General features: G+C 34.9%; 1 protein-coding gene and 1 long non-coding RNA gene across 17 annotated transcripts in view; one reads left to right on the top strand and one right to left on the bottom strand.

Moving 5' to 3' along the window:
- LOC149132056 (uncharacterized) overlaps positions 1 to 6,847 on the top strand; it is a 19,207-nt gene extending 12,360 nt beyond the window's left edge. The window contains exon 2 of the long non-coding RNA XR_016245027.1: positions 6,076 to 6,847. This is a non-coding gene — a long non-coding RNA (uncharacterized LOC149132056). The remainder of the gene's footprint in view (positions 1 to 6,075) is intronic.
- Positions 1 to 20,000, bottom strand: part of LOC106874003 (Kv channel-interacting protein 4) — a 484,491-nt gene that overhangs the window by 152,233 nt on the left and 312,258 nt on the right. The window lies entirely within an intron of this gene.

Below are 20,000 nucleotides of genomic sequence, written 5' to 3'. Positions count from 1 at the left end.
CCTTGCTTAGACTTGCGCTTCGGAAGCAAACTTTCCAGGTGCAATCCCACAATCATTCATGACTGAAGGGGGTCTTTACCCTATATATATATATATATATATATATATATATATATATATATATATATATATATTGTAAAGACTCCTTTCAGTTACGAATGACCATGGGGTGAAAGTCCAAGCAAAGTTATATGTGGAAGACCAGCAGTCGCCCATGCATAGCAAACTCCCTCCTCCATGCCACCGATGTTATCCAAGCGAAAGTTAAAGGGAGAAACAGCTTGGTTCCGGTGATGTTGCAACTCATTTTTACAGCTCAGTGAACTCAAGCAATGTGAAATAAAGCATGTTCCTACACATATATACGATGGGCTTCTTTCAATTTCCATCTACCAAATCCTCTCACAAGGTTTTGGTCAGCCTTAAGCTATAGAAGACACTTGCCCAAGGAGTCATGCAGTGGAACTGAACCTGGAACCATGTGGTTGGGAAGCAAGCTTCTTACCACACAGCCATGCCTGTATATAATGTAATCATATGATTCATGATGTGAGTATATGACAAATATAAAAATTACATAAACATTGCTGACAAATTCTTGACATGAGAAATAAAGTGGTTTTACGAAATAAACAGATAAGAGAAGTAGTAACAAATATAAAATAATATATCAAATACTGATAGGTATATCATTATTTATTTAGTGACAAACTGGCATAATGGTCTTCACAGTTTTTTCTTATTGGCACTGAAAAAATTTTTTCATGTTTGTCAATATTTACTGGGATTACAGTTGCATAAATATTATGTGGTTGTGTGATATTTTACTTGCGTTTTCACCTTCAACCCTCTACCACCTCACATATTTGAGGTTCATACTCTTAAATGTGATTTGGTTCTTATTTAGATGTATCACACCTCTACTATTTACTACCTTTTAGATATCCTCGAATAAGACAATCTCAGGTACCTCAACAAGCTATAATCATCTCTCTTCTCTGCCTTGCTAACTTACATAAGTAAGACCAATCATTCTCTAAACCTCTTTCACTCATTCTCTTTCTCCTGAGAATGTTCAAAACCACTCACCATGGATGTCAACGCATTCTACATAACCAGCCACCACAACAATGATGTTTCAACCCTTAGCTGCTTTCTAGAATGCTGCCCTTACCCATATCCAACAACCTTTTCCACTTAGGCAAATGTGTTCTCACCTCCAGTTATTTCACTTTTTGTGGTGGGTTTTACAAACAGTCCAAGATGGTCAATCTGGGAACTAAAATGGATTTAAGTTATACAAGCCTCATTGTGACATATATTTTTGCTTGCTCCATTGGACTCACCCAAAAACTGTAGTGTATATTAATGACTGTATCATCATCACCCCGCTCACCAGACAACAAATTCATGGCTTCATCTTTTATGCTAACCCATTTCACTCTGCTCCAGGATTCTAATTTGCCACTTCTGTCAGTTTCCTAGATATCCCCATTACTAAATGTACCTTCTTGTTGTTCACCTCTATTAATTATAAACCAATACTCAAATACTCTACTACCCCTCTTATCACCACAGACACAACAAATCTGCTATCCCATTCTCTCGACACTTCTGAATTTATCAGTTATACAACATCAGTCCCTCTCCATATCTGATGAAATGCAGTACTTTCCAATGAGCGGAGTTTTTAGTGGTTGGGGATCCTACACTCTACTGTGTCCACTCCATTATCTGTATCACTACACTTCTGCCCACTACATGCATGCCAAAACATTGAACCCTCCTTCTCTTTCACAACTTTCAATTTATACTCTCTAACTCCATAGATATTTGGATAATATCTGCACCAGCTCTCCCCTCTTCAAACTGTCAGTTAGAAGCATTCTAGCCTTGTGCACTGATCAACTGGATACTTTCAAGTGCATTTGTTGTATGCATTGTTGCTGTGATTACATCAGTAGATTGACAACAACCACTGGCCTCAAAACCCAACACCAAATAACCCAAAACTGTGGCTGCATGTTAGCCAACATCATATTCTGTATAATGTGCAAACTCTGTTGTACTTCTATGTTAGTGAAACAGGTCATTGACTGGTGATTGCTACCATGAGCATCTTTGCAGCATACTCCAACACATTCAGAGCCAACTCATAGCCCATTACCTCAACACACCTTACAATTCCATTAACTTCCTATTAGTCAGTGTCTGGTATTTCAGGCACACAATATATTACATATACCATGAAACACAAACTGTTTCATGTTTCAGTTTGTGAAACACAAACACCAATGCATTATATATGCCAAATTTATAACAGTATTTTACTGGTATTAATGGCAATAGTATTTTGGACCAAAAAACAACAGAATATTAATTCTTACTTAAGAAGAAAAATGAGGTGTTTAGCTGATAGCATCAACACTGTTGTATTGCTAATACGAATTTCATTAACACTATAAACATAAATAGTACAGACAATTGTAGTAGGATTTGAATTCAAATCCAGCTAAGATGAAACTCCACAATATGTACTGCAATTGATACAGCACTTTTCTGCTATTTTAGCCTAACACTGCATTATCTTCAGTTGTATTGTAATGTATCTACTAATTCACTACAAGTTTGGATGGTATAAAGCATTTAGAACACTGCTTGCTTGTTAGTGTTCTGGCATTTCACATAGGATAGTCAAAGCTAGGTAATTAAATATTTCTTCCACATTACAGCTGTGAAAAAAGAAAATGCATTTATAGAATAAGGATGTTGTGAAATTTAGGTGAGTTTGTTACTAAACAGAAATACCTGGACACCTGATGCTTGACAAAAAAGCACATGGTAGTATAGGAAACAATTAGTGACCGAGAAACAAGTTTCAAGAATTTTATACGCTCACACATTCAAATGTTACCATTGTAAATAAAAGAGGAAGACAGTACTCAATACATTACTCAATACATTATATATATATACATTATATTATAGTACTCAATACATTATATATATATATATATATATATATATATAATATAATATAATATATACATATAATCATCATTAAATGAGGCTATGGTATGAGAAACACCTACATTGCTACAAATAAGAGCAATGCAGGTGTTTCTAACACCCTAGTCACATTTAGAGACAATTATAGTTTTCCTTTTGGTGAAACATTGCAAACTGCTATCTACATTAATTTTATATCTACATTCTATATATATATATATATATATATATATATATATATATATATATATGCATATATAAATATATATGTGCATACACCTTGTTATCTCCACACAGTTTTGCAATTGTGTGTATGCATATCTGTAAAAGAAATATATATATGGTAAGCAAGTTCCCAAACCACCTCTATTTAAACCTTTCTCTTTCCATTTTCAAATCAAGTTTACTGTGGCTTCAAGTTAGCACACATTTAAGTTACATTTAAGTCTTTCCCTATTCATTCTAGAATCAAGTTTCCTGTGGCTTCCACTGATGTGCCTAAGTAAATCTTAGACCATCAGATGAAAATATGTCAGAAGGTAATCTTTTTTTATGTATCAGAACATTTTATATATAATTTCATAGGAGTAAAAAAGACTAGTTGTCTTTTTTTTTTTATGGCTTTTCTCTTAAGTAATTCTTTCTTTATGTCAATTCATTCATCGATAGCATTGATTCAACAAACTAAATATCAGCTTAGCTCACACAATTTACACACTGCAGCCACAGGTGTGGCTTGGTGCAGGCATGGCTGTATGGTAAGAAATTTGCTTCTCATCTACATGGTTCTGAATTCAGTCCTACTTCCATGGCTCCTTGGGAAAGTGTCTTCTACAATAACCTCGGGCTGAGCAAAGCCTTGTGAATGGTTTTGGTAGACAGAAACTGAAAGAAGTGTGTCATACATATGTGTGTGTGTGTGCATGCATGTGGGGGTGTGTGTTTGTCCCCACTGCCACTTGACAACCAGGGTTGGTGTGTTTATGTGCCCGTAACTTAGCTGTTCAGCAAAAGAAACTGATAGAATAAGTACCGGGCTTAAAAGGCAAAAAAAAAGTACTAAGATCACCTTATTCGACTAAAATTCTTTAAGGTGGTGCCCCAGCATGGTCACAGTCTAATGACTGAAACAAGTAAAAGATAAAAGATAATTGAAACACTATATGTAATAAGTGGCACACTGAAACAAGGGAGCCACCCACATGTTATATCTTTTCAATTCTGTACCATGACCAGTTTAAACTCTCTTAAAGTACTTTCTATTCTCTATTTATCTTATCTACATTATTTACACTTGACAGATATTTGTCCTCATCTTGTTTGTTGCTAACACAACGTTTTGGCTGATATACCCTCCAGCCTTCATCAGGTGTCTTGAGGAAACCCAGGTTCGAAATTTCCCCAAGACACCTGATGAAGGCTAGAAGGTATATCAGCCGAAATGTTGTGTTAACAACAAACAAGATGAGGACAAATATCCATCAAACGTAAATAATGTAAATAATGTACATAACTCCTCATCTCTTAAATATAGAACTGTCTTACTTTCTGTTCTGTCTTTCGTTGTCCATATTCAGTCTCACCTCAAAGACCCTGTACTAAATAGTTTGTGTAACATTTAAGTCCATTAAACTGGCACACAAATATTTCATCTCCCTCCATATTTTTTGCTCTAATCATAAATCTATATGAGCTCATGTCTATCACTATCCACTTTCCACTCATTTAAAAGGGACTGGAAAGAGCACAAGTTCTGACAGACTAATTAATAAAATCAATATCTGACATATATCAGTGATTCTTATTACTTGAGCATTATTGTTTAACTAATTGGAATACAATTAGCAATGATTTCACTACATCTACAGAACTATTTCTTGAACTCATAAAGCAACATGTTAGTCCCCTTCTTACAGATCAAAGGTCTTCACATGCAATATTTTGTTAGAGCTCTCATTTATTTACTCTCATTTACTTGTTTCAGTCATTTGACTGCGGCCATGCTGGAGCACCACCTTTAGTCGAGCAAATCGACCCCAGGACTTATTCTTTGGAAGCCTAGTACTTATTCTATCGGTCTCTTTTGCCAAACTGCTAAGTTACGGGGACGTAAACACACCAGCATCAGCTGTCAAGCGATGTTGGGGGGGGGGGGCAGACACACACATATATATACATATATACGATGGGCTTCTTTCAGTTTCCGTCTACCAAATCTACTCACAAGGCTTTGGTCAGCCTGAGGCTATAGTAGAAGACACTTGCCCAAGGTGCCATGCAGTGGGACTGAACCCGGAACCATGTGGTTGGTAAGCAAGCTACTTACCACACAGCCACTCCTTATAAGCTTACACTTATAAATTAAGTAAATTAATATTTTCAACCTTTGTAATAGCAAAAGCACTTTTGGAAAGGTGCATATGAAACCAATCGTGATCTGAATTGTTCTGATAGCTATTTTGATGGTTCCTCCATATTCCATCAAAACAGATCCAAACTTTATGGTTAATAGTATTATCATCCTTGTTGAAATATAATGATGTTTTCCTGGAACAAATCACAACACCTCTTAATTAGATATCAACTGGGGAATTATCCTCGTCTTGTCAAGAAAATTCCTCACATCATAGTTGTGAGATAATAATTTCTATAATTAAGGCAGAGGATTTAGTACAGGTGGCATATTTTACAATGTTTTGTTTGGTGGCGTGGTTCTTTCTTAACATCTTTCCAGAGTCTATCTAATTAGAGACAGCAAAGCGGGGAATAAAATAATAGCAGAAATATACAGAACTGACTTTAATAGAATAGCAATAATAGGAAACACTGTTGTTCAATAAAGTCTAAATTTTTATGAAATTACAATTGAGTTTGAATCTGTACTAAATTATAATAATGTCTAAATCTATAGTTTACAGGGCAATAAAAACTTACAAATGCCATAGGCAAGAAAACATCGTAAAAGTTATGCTAATAAATTTCTTGGATGGAGCATAAAAATGTTAACATGGAACAAATACATGGTGTGAAGAATCAGTATTATCTTTTATCTTTTACTTGTTTCAGGCATTTGACTGCGGCCATGCTGGAGCATTCAAGAATTTTTAGTTGGATGAATTGACCCCAGTGCTTGATTTTTTTAAAAACCTGGTACTTGTTCTATCAGTCTCTTTTGCCACATCACTAAGTTACAAGGACGGTGACACATCAACACCAGTTGTCATATGGAAAAGCAAGAGTGCGTTTAATTTTTGACACATCCTCATATATACATACATATATATATATATATATATATATATATATATATATACACATACACACACACACACACACATGATGGGCTTCTTTCAGTTTCTGTCTAACAAAATCTACTCACAAGGATTTGGTCAGCCTGAGGCTATAGTAGAGCACACTTGTCCAAGGTGCCACACAGTGGGGCTAAACCCAGAACCATGTGGTTGGGAAGCAAGCTTCTTACCACACAGTCATGCTTGCATCTATAAGCTGAAGTTTTATGCTTTATTCAAGGAACTACAACAAATAAATCCAGACAAGTTTCAGCTTTATTTTGACCTCAATAAAGAATCAAATAAAATACCTTATAATACGGGCATCTCACAATTCTCCTTATAATGTCACAATTAACAGATGTTCAAGAAAGACAAAACAAAAGGAAAGAATACAGATTTTTAATTTAAGCTCAAGATTAGCAAGAAATTGTATTAAATATATGAACATTAAATTTCCTATTGTTGTTCAAGTAGATAGCATTTCTGAGGTATTTAATCTTTCAATAATTTCGTTTCTGATGTAAATAAATGTAAAATCTTGTATATTTACTGAGTAATTCATTCACCAACATGTCTGAAGTTGACTCGCAGAGGGGGGGGGGGGATTATTCATTGACTAAAGTTGCTTCTTCCTCACTGTAAGACTCCCATAGTTTCATGAGATCAGTGCACTTGATAACTGTTTTTAGAAAATGTGGAGGGCAGAGAGCTTCAAGAGTGCTGCAGTTCTATGAAGATAGGATTAGGAGAAGTAGTAAGCAAGGTGAGGAGTTAGACACTGCAGGGCGAAGAGATGAGAAGAATCAGGATCTGTGAGTGGCTAGGGTAGTGTTGGTCTGCTGCTGCTTCTCTTTTTGTTTTTACCATTTTGTAGGCAGTGTCTATGACTTTGTATAGGAGCTCCAGGACTGAGAGGAGGGCAAAAGGTATCTCTTGTTTGAACGAGAGACCTGGTTTAAATTGTTGCAACATTCCAAGCCCCCAGGATGCTAGGGGGTGGTGTTGAACTAAGCAATGGATTAAGGTTACCACCCAAGGAGGCCGTTGCAGGGTATGAATTCTGAATGAAAAGAGTCAGAACATAGTCTGCAAGGTATCCAGTTTGATGGTCTTACAGTTTTACAATCCACCAATCTGAATTCTTACTTGACAAACTGAAAGGCAAAGTTAGTCATGGCAGAATTTGAGTTCAGAGTGCAAAAAGTTGAAGCAAATACCACAAGGTATTCTAAGCACACTCTGTTCAAAAAAAAGTTCGTTTTCTATGTTTCTGTTTTTTATGTTCTCGTTTCTTATTTTGTCTACATTTTTTTGATGCCCTGTACCCATATATGCATGTATATATCCATATTTATGTGGTTATGTACATATATGTATGTATATATGCATATATTTATATATTATTTATATCATTATATATATATATGTATATATATATATATATACATACACACACACTGATACATGTATGAAATAAAAATTTTCAGAATAGGCATAGGTTTAAAATTTTATTTTAATACACTCTTATAAACAAATGAGATTGACAAAGTTGTAAATTATTAACCACATGACAGACACTTTTTGTATCACCTGAAAAATGTCTTCTGCTACTGAAACTTTTACCTGTTATATATTATTGCTGTTAGCAGCAACTGCAACAGCAGCAACAGCAGCAGCAGCAGAAGCAGCAACAGATATTGTATTTCAAAAACCTCTGATATTCTCTAAGCATGAAGTTGGCTACACAGACAACAACAGTTTGTATCAGGTGCGAGGATTTCTCAGATGAACACAGCTGCTTAACAAGCTGACAAACACCAATGTGAAAATAAAATTGTCTCTATAATGACTATAATGAAAAGACGAAGTGCTATTTCATCAACATTAGCCCAGATATTCACACCACACACATTATCAATCAGTTAATCTAAAATCTCTTTCCTCCATATGGATATTCTAAGTTGCTGGTATGGTGAACTAAATAACCAGTTTCAGCAAGACCTAGCTTAATCATATAACTTGCAGGCTCTAGTTTCCTTGGTAACAGTTCAAATATATGCTAACATCTCTCTCTATATAATAATATAGAAGCTTTGTAAAATGCAATAAACAAAAGTCAAATCACATACAACAACAAAAAAAAAAAAAAGGAAAGAAATATAAAAAAATCAAAACATAAGATAATATAAGAAAAACAAAAAACAAAGCAGGAAAGAAATATTAAAACGTGATTTAAAAATAAAAAAATAAAATCTATCTTCAAAGGAAAATAAAAGAATTAATACTTAAAGATACATTCTCAATGCTGATTGTTGAAGCAGCTATATTATTTTTTTCTATAGATTCTTGAATAAAATCATGCTGCTTTGCATTAAAGGTTACACTATTTTACAATCTGCACTTCTTCCAATATATAAATGCGTGTGTGTTTGCATGTGTGTGTGCACACGTGTGTGCATGCATGTGTCTGTGTGTGTGTACACAGACATATACATACATACACATGCATACATATGCATATATGCATATCTACTTACATATACATATACACAGGCATATAAGCATACATACATATACATACATACATACATACATATATATATATATATATATATATATATATGTATATATACACACATATATCTATACACACACACACATATATATATACATATATACATGTAAGTATATACACACATACATATATATATACACACACACATACATACATACACACATATATGTACATATGCATATATACTTACACATATACATATACAGATGCATATAAACATACATACATATATATATGTGTGTGTGTGTGTGTGTGTGTGTGTGTGTGTATATATATATATATATATATACACACACACACGCACACACACACATACACATACATACACACATACATATATATATATGAAGTGAGAGAGAAAGGGAGATGGAAAGCAAGCACCATTGTTTGTAGGCAAATCAGTTTTCTGTACTGATCTCAATTCACTCCAATTAACGCAAGGCAGTAAGTCTCCTACATTAGTGATGATCTTAACAATACATGAATAACACTTTTCCACTTTTGCTAATACACTGAGGTACACCTCCAATATTATCAGAAGGGGTTGGATTACAAACATTTGATACAGCTGAAACCTCTGTTGGCTGAACTTTTCTTGACACAAAAACATCCTCTACTTAATACAGGCCAAAATACAAAAGAAGAAGAAAACTGCAAAACTACAAAGCCTAGATATAAACATCATATGATATTTTTTCAAAATGTGTATTTGTTTGTCTATTGAGAAACCAGTATTTCAAGTTTGATTAAGTATATATATATATCATCATCATCATTATCATTTAGTATCCGTGTTCCATGTTAGCATGGGTGGGATGGTACCATAAGAGCCGGCCAGGCCTAAACCTGCACCAGACTTCTATGAGACAGTTTTTGCAGAATTTTTACAGCTGGATGCCCTTCTTAACATCAACCACTCAGCAGAGTGGACTTCGTGCTTTTTATGTGATACAAGCACAGGCGAGGTACAGACCGACAGACAGACACACACACACATGTATATGTATGTATATATATATTATTAGTATATTTGTTTCAAATTTTGACACAAGGTTAGCAATTTTAGGAGATGGGGAACGGTGGTTGCATGAACCCCAGTGCACAAGTGGTACTTGTTTTACTGACCTTGAAAGGATGAAGGGTAAAGTTGACCTCAGCTGAATTTGAACTCAGAACTTAAAGATGAACAAAATACTGCTTATCATTTTGCCCAGTATGTTAAGGATTCTGCCAGTTCACTGTACACATATATTATTTATACACACAAACACACACATTACTCTTCTAATTTTCATGAAAATCTTTATTTGCTGAAGTACTTTTTTTAAACAACAGCATGGCTTCCTATTGCTAACCTCTCAACCAAAAAGTTAAATCTGCATTTGTGGTTTTGTTTTAGTCAGGGAAACTAGAGCAAAATGGATTTATTCCAAGGGCAACGACACAATGGCTGTAGCCTTCTTTGAGATTATAAGTGGTCAGTTATACAACATCATAACTTCATGAGAATTGTCACATTTCCTTTGCAGGGGATTTATTTTAAAGCTGGATAATCCGAGGCAAGGAAATGTGAAATTACATTACAGAGTGATCAAGTGATTATTCAAGACAAAAATGGAGCCAATAAATTCTATGTTCAGAATATGCCCACCTAACATTTCTTTTACTCTCTGCATTTATTTTGCTTGCTAACCTGAGTTGAAATAACTTCTATTACTCACTCAAGCATCGTTGTCATCATCGTCGTCGTCATCATCAACATTTAATGTCTGTTTTCCATGCTGGCATGGGTTGGACAGCTCCATAGGAACTGGCATGACAAGGGGCCACACCGGGTTCCATAGTCTGTTTTGACTTGGTTTCTATGGCCGGATACCCATCCTAATGCCAACCACTCCACAGAGTGTACTAGGTTCTATTTATGTGGCACCATCACCAGTGCCTTTTATGTGGCACCAGCACCCACACCAATGTATTTTATATGGCACCTTAGCTTTAGGATCTCAATTCTGTTGTGAAGAGTGGGTCTTCTTGAGTACAGTAATACAGCACATATGTCAGAAATATGAATGGTATCTAGTGTCTGTGATATTCACTAAAGTAGGTAGACAGAGAGGGATAACAAATTCCTCAGGGTACAATATGATCTTGCCATCTGAAATATCTTTAACTCTGTCACACTGTGTTGTCATTATAGCGGGAAAAGTTTAAATGTCATCTCTGCTGGATTATCATTTATGTAAAAAAAGAAGATAAAATACTAAAATTAGTCAACCGATCGCAGCCTTATAGTCATGTGTGTTTATTGTTAAGTGTGACTCATTGTTAATAGTTGCCCCCATAGCTGTTGCTTAAGTTTGTTTTAAATCAGGAAAAAAAAAAAAAAAATTGCAAAGAAATTAGTGTGTGATGAACCCAGCACTTTGTCTTGTAAATGAGAAACGCCTAGATTATTTGTAGCTGAGGAAATTGTTGCTGATATCTATTCTTTACACGAGGAGTTTACACTTATGCTAGCAATGAGAGCAATTCAGACAATCAAACTAGTGAAAATGATGAGGAAAGTAGTGGTGCAAGTGAACAAGTACGCTAGATGAGAGAAGGGCCTATCATTGTTATTCTCCGGAACATTTTTTTGGGATTCTGTCCATTAGTGTGCCTTACAGATATGGTAGTTGAGAGAAAGACTTATTATTGTTATTCACCTGAATTCTTTTGTGATTCTGTCCATTAGTTGCCTAATGAATGATAGTTAAGAGAAAGGCCTATTAATGTTATTCTCCTGAATTTTTTTGTGATTTTGTCCATTAGTAAGCCTGACGAATATGGTAGTTGAGAGAAAGACCTATTATTATTATTCTCCTGAATTTTTTTCTGACTCTGTCCATTACTTTGCCTGCAATCATTACTCTTGAACTGTATATGCAACTATTTTTTTTTCGAGCTCAGAATCTCAGATGGAGGGTAAAGTTAGCCATAGGTGCCCAGAGGGTTAATAGCCTATAATGTCGTGACAAGTCAGCCATGGTGGTTGACTCATTTTATTCCTCCTTATGTAAACACACATAAGCAAACATTGAAGGAAGAACCTAACAATGGAAACTCTAAATGGTTGTTAGAATTTGAAGAAATGAAAGCCAAATCTTTTGCCATTTATCTTTTTCTTGTTTCAGTCATTAGACTGTGGCCATGCTGGGGCACCACTTTGAAGAATTTTTAGCTGAATAAATTGATCCTAGAGATTATTTTTTCTTTTTTTAAGCTTAGTACTTATTCAATTGGTCTCCTTTGCTGAACTGCTAAGTCACAAGGACATAAATATACCAGCACCGGTTATCAAACAGTAGAGGGGGTCAAGCACAGACATAAAACACACTCTCACACACACTTTCTCTCTCTCTCTCTCACACACACATGCACATGCATGGCAAGGCGTATGGCCTAGTGATTACGCTGTTCCAGTCATAATTGCTAGATTGTGGGTTCGATTCCCTGGGTGGGCAGTGTGTTGTAATCTTGAGCAAAGCACTTCATCTCATGTTGCTCTAGTCCACACCTTCAATCAGTGGGGAATGTTGACCCACTCGCCTAGCCAGCAGGGTGGTGTCATTTGAAGACTAAAACAATGCAAAAGCGCATTGTGACCAGTGATGTGTAATAACATCTGATAGCCTGGCTGGTCACATGATCATGTGATATACATACATACATACATACATACATATATATATATTTATATAAATATATATATATATATATATATATATATATATACAGACTTGTTTATATATAGACAGACTTCTTTCAGTTTCCTTTTACTAAATCTACTCACAAGGCTCTGGTTGGCCTAAGATTACAGTAGAAGACACTTTCTCAAGGTGCCATGCATTGAACAGAACCTGGAACTATGTGATTGCAAAGCAAGCTTGTTACCACATAGCCATGCCTGCACCCGGCCGTCTTAAAACAGAGAGGACATATTGCTTAATATAATTGTAGATACACAGAGTCTGAAAAACTTATTAGATGTTTATACCTGGAACCCCTTTTATTATAAGTTTATTGAATGAAGGCCCCACACATACACACACTCAGTACTATGCATACACTACGTTTATCAGCTTAATATAAGTCTGTGCGAAGTATGAGTATGTATATTTGTTAATGTCATAAAGTCACCAATCTAGATGAGAAGAAATACAAACGAACAGTTCAATTCAACACTATTGTTTTACTTAGCGCTCATTTAGCTGTGCTGCTCTTTTGCAGAGCAAAAAAGTCACTGATGAAAATTCGAACGCAGAGAGTAAACACACCCATGTAGATATCCAAAATACACTTCGTCCTACTCACTACTGACTAACACCGATACTGGAACACGTACAGATATTGAATGTTTTCTAGAAGGAAAAAAAAAAAAAAATCTTATTGTGGGAGTGGTTGATAAAGATTATTTGAGATCAGTGACGTAAATGACGTCAACCGTAACCAGACCAAACAGACAACAGGTTTGTTGTTGTTTTGTTTGCATAAAAGTTGCAATGAAAAATGAGAAAAACGAACAAAAAAAAATCTACAAAAAGCAAAACAAAAAAAGACAAGGAAAGAAAAAATGAAGCTGTATTACAAAGAAAAGACATCAAAACCAGTTTATCTAGAAGATATCTCATACAACTTCATTGTAAAAAAGAAAACTATATATATATATATATATATATATATATATATACATATATATACTTCAATATTATGTAAATTGATATCAAGATAAGAAAAAAAAAATTGATTTTTGTCTTTTCTACTATAAGAAATATTGATTTATTACATAGGCACAGGACTTTAAATTTAGAGAATAGAAAGTGTGAGATACGATTATGTGACATTAATGCTTTTCTAACAGCCATTAATAGTTAAACGAAATGAAAGGATGAAGCTATAATCAGAATTGAAGGTTGTGTAATGATCCAGGTTTGCCTCCACTTCACTCACTATTCCTCAATTTCCCAAATTATATATATATATATATATATATATATATATATATATATATATCATCATCATCATCATCATCATCGTTTAACGTCTGCTTTCCATGCTAGCATGGGTTGGACGATTTGACTGAAGACTGGTGAAACTGGATGGCAACACCAGGCTCCAGCCTAATTTGGCAGAGTTTCTACAGCTGGATGCCCTTCCTAACGCCAACCACTCAGAGAGTTATATACATATATATATATATATATATATATATATATACATATATATATATATAAAGCCCCACCTCCTCTCCATGCCACTGATGTTATCCAAGCTAAAGGCAAAGGCTGATGCACCTTGGCACCAGTGATGTCACAACTCATTTCTACAACTGAGTGAACTGGAGTAGCATGAAATAAAGTGTCTTGCTCAAGAGAACAGCACACAGCTTGGTCTGGGAATTGAATTCACCACCTCATGATTGTGAGCCCAATGCTCTAACCACTGAGCCATGTACTGTCTCTGTCTCTCTCTGTCCCTCTCTCTCTCTCTCTCTCTCTCACACACACACACACACAAATACATAAACATGAACATTTGTATTCGTATCAAACACTACAATATTGGTTATACTTGACAGAAACTTTCTTGATAAACATATCCAATAACACCTGCCTTGAATATTATAAGTTTAGAAACAATTATTATAACTGACTCTATTCCTCCCACTGAATTTCTGGCCATGTGCATTATTATTATTATCATCATCATCATCATCATCGCTATTGTCATCCTCCTCCTCCTCCTCATCAGCAGTGGCATTATCTCTCAGAAGTTAAGATATTGAGCCACATTCCTGATTATGAATTGTCCAAGTTGGAGTTCAATTAGAGCTTGCAAATGAGATGTGTCAACTCACCGATAGGAATACAACATACATGATATAAATGCATACCTCACATACAGACACACACACTCAACACACGTGTGTGTGCGTTGTGTGTTTTAGTGATGTATATAACATAAACAGCTGGTTCTGATTTGTTAATCAATGGGTGAATATCTTTAGATGTTATTCTTAGTATTGTTCTTCACTAATGACTGGGTATGTGGATTCACTTTTGTGCAACATTCTTGGCAATAAATCCTACAAGTTTTTTTGTTTAATTCCTCTCAGCCTTTGTAGGATAAACTAATTCTTGTGTGTGTGTGTGTGTGTGTGTGTGTGTGTGTGTGTGTTCTGGGATACAGAGATATGAAGAGGAGGAGTCAAGCATTTCAGTCGAGTAGAGTGTCTTTTTATCTTTCTGTAAATTTGAAATACAGTAAAAAAAAAAAAAAATAGTGAAAAAATAGCGAACATCACAAGGTATGCATGTAACACTTATTAGTGGTGGTCATCAATCTATTTGATTTTGGAACACAATGAAAATCTACTAAACGTAACTGGTACACCTTATATCATCATCATCGTCATCATCATCATCGCCATCATCTTCATTTAACGTCTGTCGGCATGGGTTGAATGGTTTGACAGAAACTGACCAGGTAGAAGACTACATCAGACCTCTCTGTTTGTTTTGGCAGGGTTTTTACAGTTGGATGCCCTTCCCGACATCAACCATTTTGTAGAGTGGACTCGGTGCTTTTTACATGACACCAGCACAGGCAAGGTCAGTTTTGGCATGGTTTTTACAGCTGGATGCTCTTTCATTTGCCAACCACTTTACAGAGTGGACCGGACACTTTTTACATGGCACCAGCACTGGCAGGGTCACCAATTAACTTGCAAGACCAGGGGAGGGGGCATTAGAGGAGGTGATCTTGTTTCAGATGGTGAAAGGTTTAGAGTGTGACAGAGAGCTAGAGAGGCAGAAACAGGTGATTTGCTATAGAGGAGGTACATAGTTACCCAGCCAAGAGAGAAGGTATTTTGTATAGAAAGTTAAAATAATTGGTATGCTTTGTATGTTTCATGGATGCTGTAGTTTAACTCTTCAGCATTAAGATTATTCTGTCCAATGTAATGTTTATTTATTCACTGTTTTGAGTTTAGCACCTCCCATGCTTCGTCCAACCCATGCTAGCATGGAAAGCGGACGTTAAACGATGATGATGATGATGATGATGATGATGTATATTTCGATGATGTGATTGCTTATTTTAAGAAATGACACAGGATAAGTGTGAGAGGCTGGATTTGGCCAGTTAAAGCATAAAACAGGTTGAGTATTTGGGCCTGATATGGCCAGTTTAAATGCTAAAGAGTTATGATAACCTTTACTTTAAGATCTAAGGAACTCAAAAACTTCAGCTATTGTTTTGTTGGCATTATGAAAATGAGAATGATTACAGAGATAGTGTGAGCCTGTTAGTTTTCATAAAATGTATGGAGTTAGATATTCATAAAAGAAAAAAAAAAGAGGGGTAAAATAATAAAAATAAGAAATATATGATTTTTTTCTTTGTGTATAATCTAAAGGAAAACTTTTTTTTTCTCGCTGTCAAGGTGATGTGTTTATGAGGTGGCTGCATGATGCTTTTTAAACAAATAGCAGTGTGATTATGGCAGTCATATGTAGTTGGTTTGAATGTTAAAGGGTTAAGCAAACAGAAATCTATTGAGAGACAGAAAGAAAGAGACAGAGAGAGAAAGAGAGAAAGAAAGAAAGAGAGCGAGATCATAAAAATAAAATGAAATATCAAGGAAAAGAAATGAGAGAGAGAGATGAAATGAAAGACAACGATCAATAAATACTGCAAAAACACTAACACTTTAAGCTTGAAAAAGATGTCCACAAGGTTAAGGCTGAATATCAGCTTTAATTGTGAACATAAACCTGAATTTTGGCTCTAATGATATTGACATTTACATATATATCAGATTAGTATTTTTAGTTTATATTACTCCATTTCCTGAATATGCTTTCAATTTTTCTTGAACTAAAAACTTGCATGTCTAAAGCGCTAATGAAAATGCTTATGATTTCTTTAAACCTTTAGCATTTAATCCAGCCATATCTGATCCCAATATTCTACCCCTTTTATGTTTAAATTGACCAGATCGAGCCTCTAACACCAAACCTACAGTGTCATTCTAAAAATATACAAACTCACCATTGAAATCTTGAAGCTACAAAGTAATAGATGATAAATTCAAAACAATGTGAATAAAAAGGCGATTCATTTGACAAAGAAACCTGAATGCTGAAGAGTTAAGATCTTGTTCTGTTTTAGAATCATAGAGGATGCTGAAAACCAGGCTGAAAAAAGTACTTGATGATGACAAAAATCAAAAAAACAGCAAATCAACATTAAATCATATTTCTATAAAATATGCATTAATTGTATTTTTGATTTAGTTTTAATTTTCTCTAAAATGTGATCATTTACAAACACAAACATAGATAGTCCACAGGTGTATACATCCAGGTATATTACAATCACATATATATACACATACTGTGTTTCCCTGAAAATAAGACCTCATCCTTTTAATCCTTTCCAAGAAGTAACAAATTATAGAAAAGGAATATTCTAAATTCACTGAGAGTTAAAAGTATCATGTTCAGGTAAAAGGTGTATGACCCAGTGGTTAGAGCATTGGGCTCACAATCATGACACAGTGAGTTCAATTCCTGGACCAGTCTGTATGTTCTGTTCTTGAGCAAAACACTTCATTTCATGAATTGTGACAGCTCTGGTGCCAAGCTGTATTAGCCTTTGCCTTTCCCTTGGATAACACTGGTGGCATGGAGAGGGGAGGCTGGTATGCATGGGTAACTGCTGGTCTTCCATAAACAGCTTTTTTTGGACTTGTGCCTCAGAGGGTAACTTTATAGGTGCAATCCCATGGCCATTCATGACTGATGTGGGGGTTTTACTCTAGCGTATTTGACAACCAGCAAGGGAAACAATGTTTATTTTGACTAGTAAGAGGCCAATAACTGGAAAAGGAGAGGTGTAACAGATCAGATTGGTTTTGGTTTTGGTTTTGGTTGGATGAAAAAGAGAGGTCACCCCTACTGGGACTTGAATTTAGGACAATACAACATCCTGTCCAGCTTCTACTTCCCTGATCATCCCTACAGTTCTAAAAAGGTAAAAATGGTAAGTATTAATTTAATTTGGAAGTATAGTATGTATAAGTAGGTTGTGGTGAGATGATGATGATGATGATGATGGTCATGATGATGATGATGATGATGATGACAATGATAACGATGACAGCAATGAGGATGATGATGATGATGATGATAGCACTTGTTAATGTGATAAAGACAGTGTGCATGAAGGAAAGGATGGTGATGACTAGTGCTGACTGATGGATGGTCTTTTACTAATGAATGAAACACAGCATTGCAATTTTGAAAAGTGACGTGAAAAGACAGCAGATTGCAGCTGCTGTTTGCAGTGTTTGAAAGAGACAACGGTTAAGAACAATGCTGCACATTAACTAACAAGAGATGTGATCAATAGCAGATAAAGGATTAACTAATGAACTATGGTATTGTTAGTTAGATTATAAACAGTTAAAAATTAAAACAAACAAATAAAGCAGAAAAATAAATTAGCAAGGTGTGTGTGTGTATGTTTGTGTAAATGAGAGAGATGGATATTAATGATTTGTAAGCAACATAAAGTATCTTTGACCAGTTACGATATTTTATTAAACAGATTTTTAGTGATAGAAATTTTTTTTAATATTCATATACATACATTAATAAATTGCATTGATAAAACGAGACAGTATATGCATTTATTTCTGTTTGTGTGGACATATTTGTGTGTATGTGTGTATGTGTATATGTGTGTGTCTGTCTATCTATCTATATATCAATTTATTTGTCTATGGCTCTACACACACACACACACACACATTTGCACACTCCTAGATATGTTTGCATGTGTGTCTATTGAAATCACAATGTCACTGTTACAAGCTGTCTTAAGCATTCATATATTCATACTTCAAGTTTTCCTGCTGAGCTGATGACATGTATATCTTTAAATGCTAACAACAGCCAACAGTTTATTCCTATCTTTGGTAACTACAGCAACAGAAATGTCTTAACAGCAGTATTATCAGCAATAGATTCACTTTCCTTTTCATCAGCATTTTCAGGTTTGAAAAATAGAAAAGGCAGCTAAAGGAATAAAATTTGTTGAGATTCTCATCCAAAATCTTTCTAATTCTTTCACACAGTTTTAAACAACCATCTGATTGCCTTCTATAAGGAGACAGCAACTTGTTTAGACTTTCTCACACACACTGATATTCTGCAGAAGCAATTCTGCTTTTTAAACTAGAATTGCATACAAGCGGCATTCGGTTATTGTTTGCAGAACAGAATGCAAAAAAAAAAGTACTTGATGATGACAAAAATCCCCAAAACAGCAAATCAACATTAAATCATATTTCTATAAAATATGCATTAACTGTATTTTTGATTTGGTTTTAATTTTCTCTAAAATGTGATCATTTACAAACACAAACATAAATAGTCTGCAGATGTATACATACAGGTATATTACAATCACATATATATACCTTCCCCTAAAATAAGCCATAGTTGACAGGTATATTACAATCACATATATACACATACCGTGTTTCCCTGAAAATAAGACCTCATCAGAAAATAAGACCTCATCAGAAAATAAGATCTAGCATGATTTTTCAGAATGATTCTAATGTAAGACCTTCCCCTAAAATAAGCCATAGTTGAAAGGTATATTACAATCACATATATACACACACCGTGTTTCCCTGAAAATAAAACCTCGCCAGAAAATAAGACCTCATCAGAAAATAAGACCTAGCATGATTTTTCAGAATGATCATAATGTAAGCCCTTCTCTTAAAATAAGCCATAGTTGAGAGTAGCAGCAGACAAACGAAATAAGCAGCCTCTTTATACTCATTCAAACCACTTTTTTTGTGGTGTGTACATTGTTCAAAATGGAATCTGGCGAATCTATCTACAACAATTTGTCTACAACAATTCTTCTATGGATACAATTCATCTCCAACCACACACGCAAACACACATATAACATACAAAATCAATATATATATATATCTAATGGTAAATCTATTTAATAACAGAACCCTCTCACTCAAAACCCTGCATGCACCTATGAGG

Source organism: Octopus bimaculoides, chromosome 18, assembly GCF_046866305.1.
Source record: "Octopus bimaculoides isolate indiv1 chromosome 18, ASM4686630v1, whole genome shotgun sequence".
Lineage (NCBI taxonomy): Eukaryota > Metazoa > Mollusca > Cephalopoda > Octopoda > Octopodidae > Octopus > Octopus bimaculoides.
This window is presented reverse-complemented; position numbering and strand designations above follow the sequence as displayed.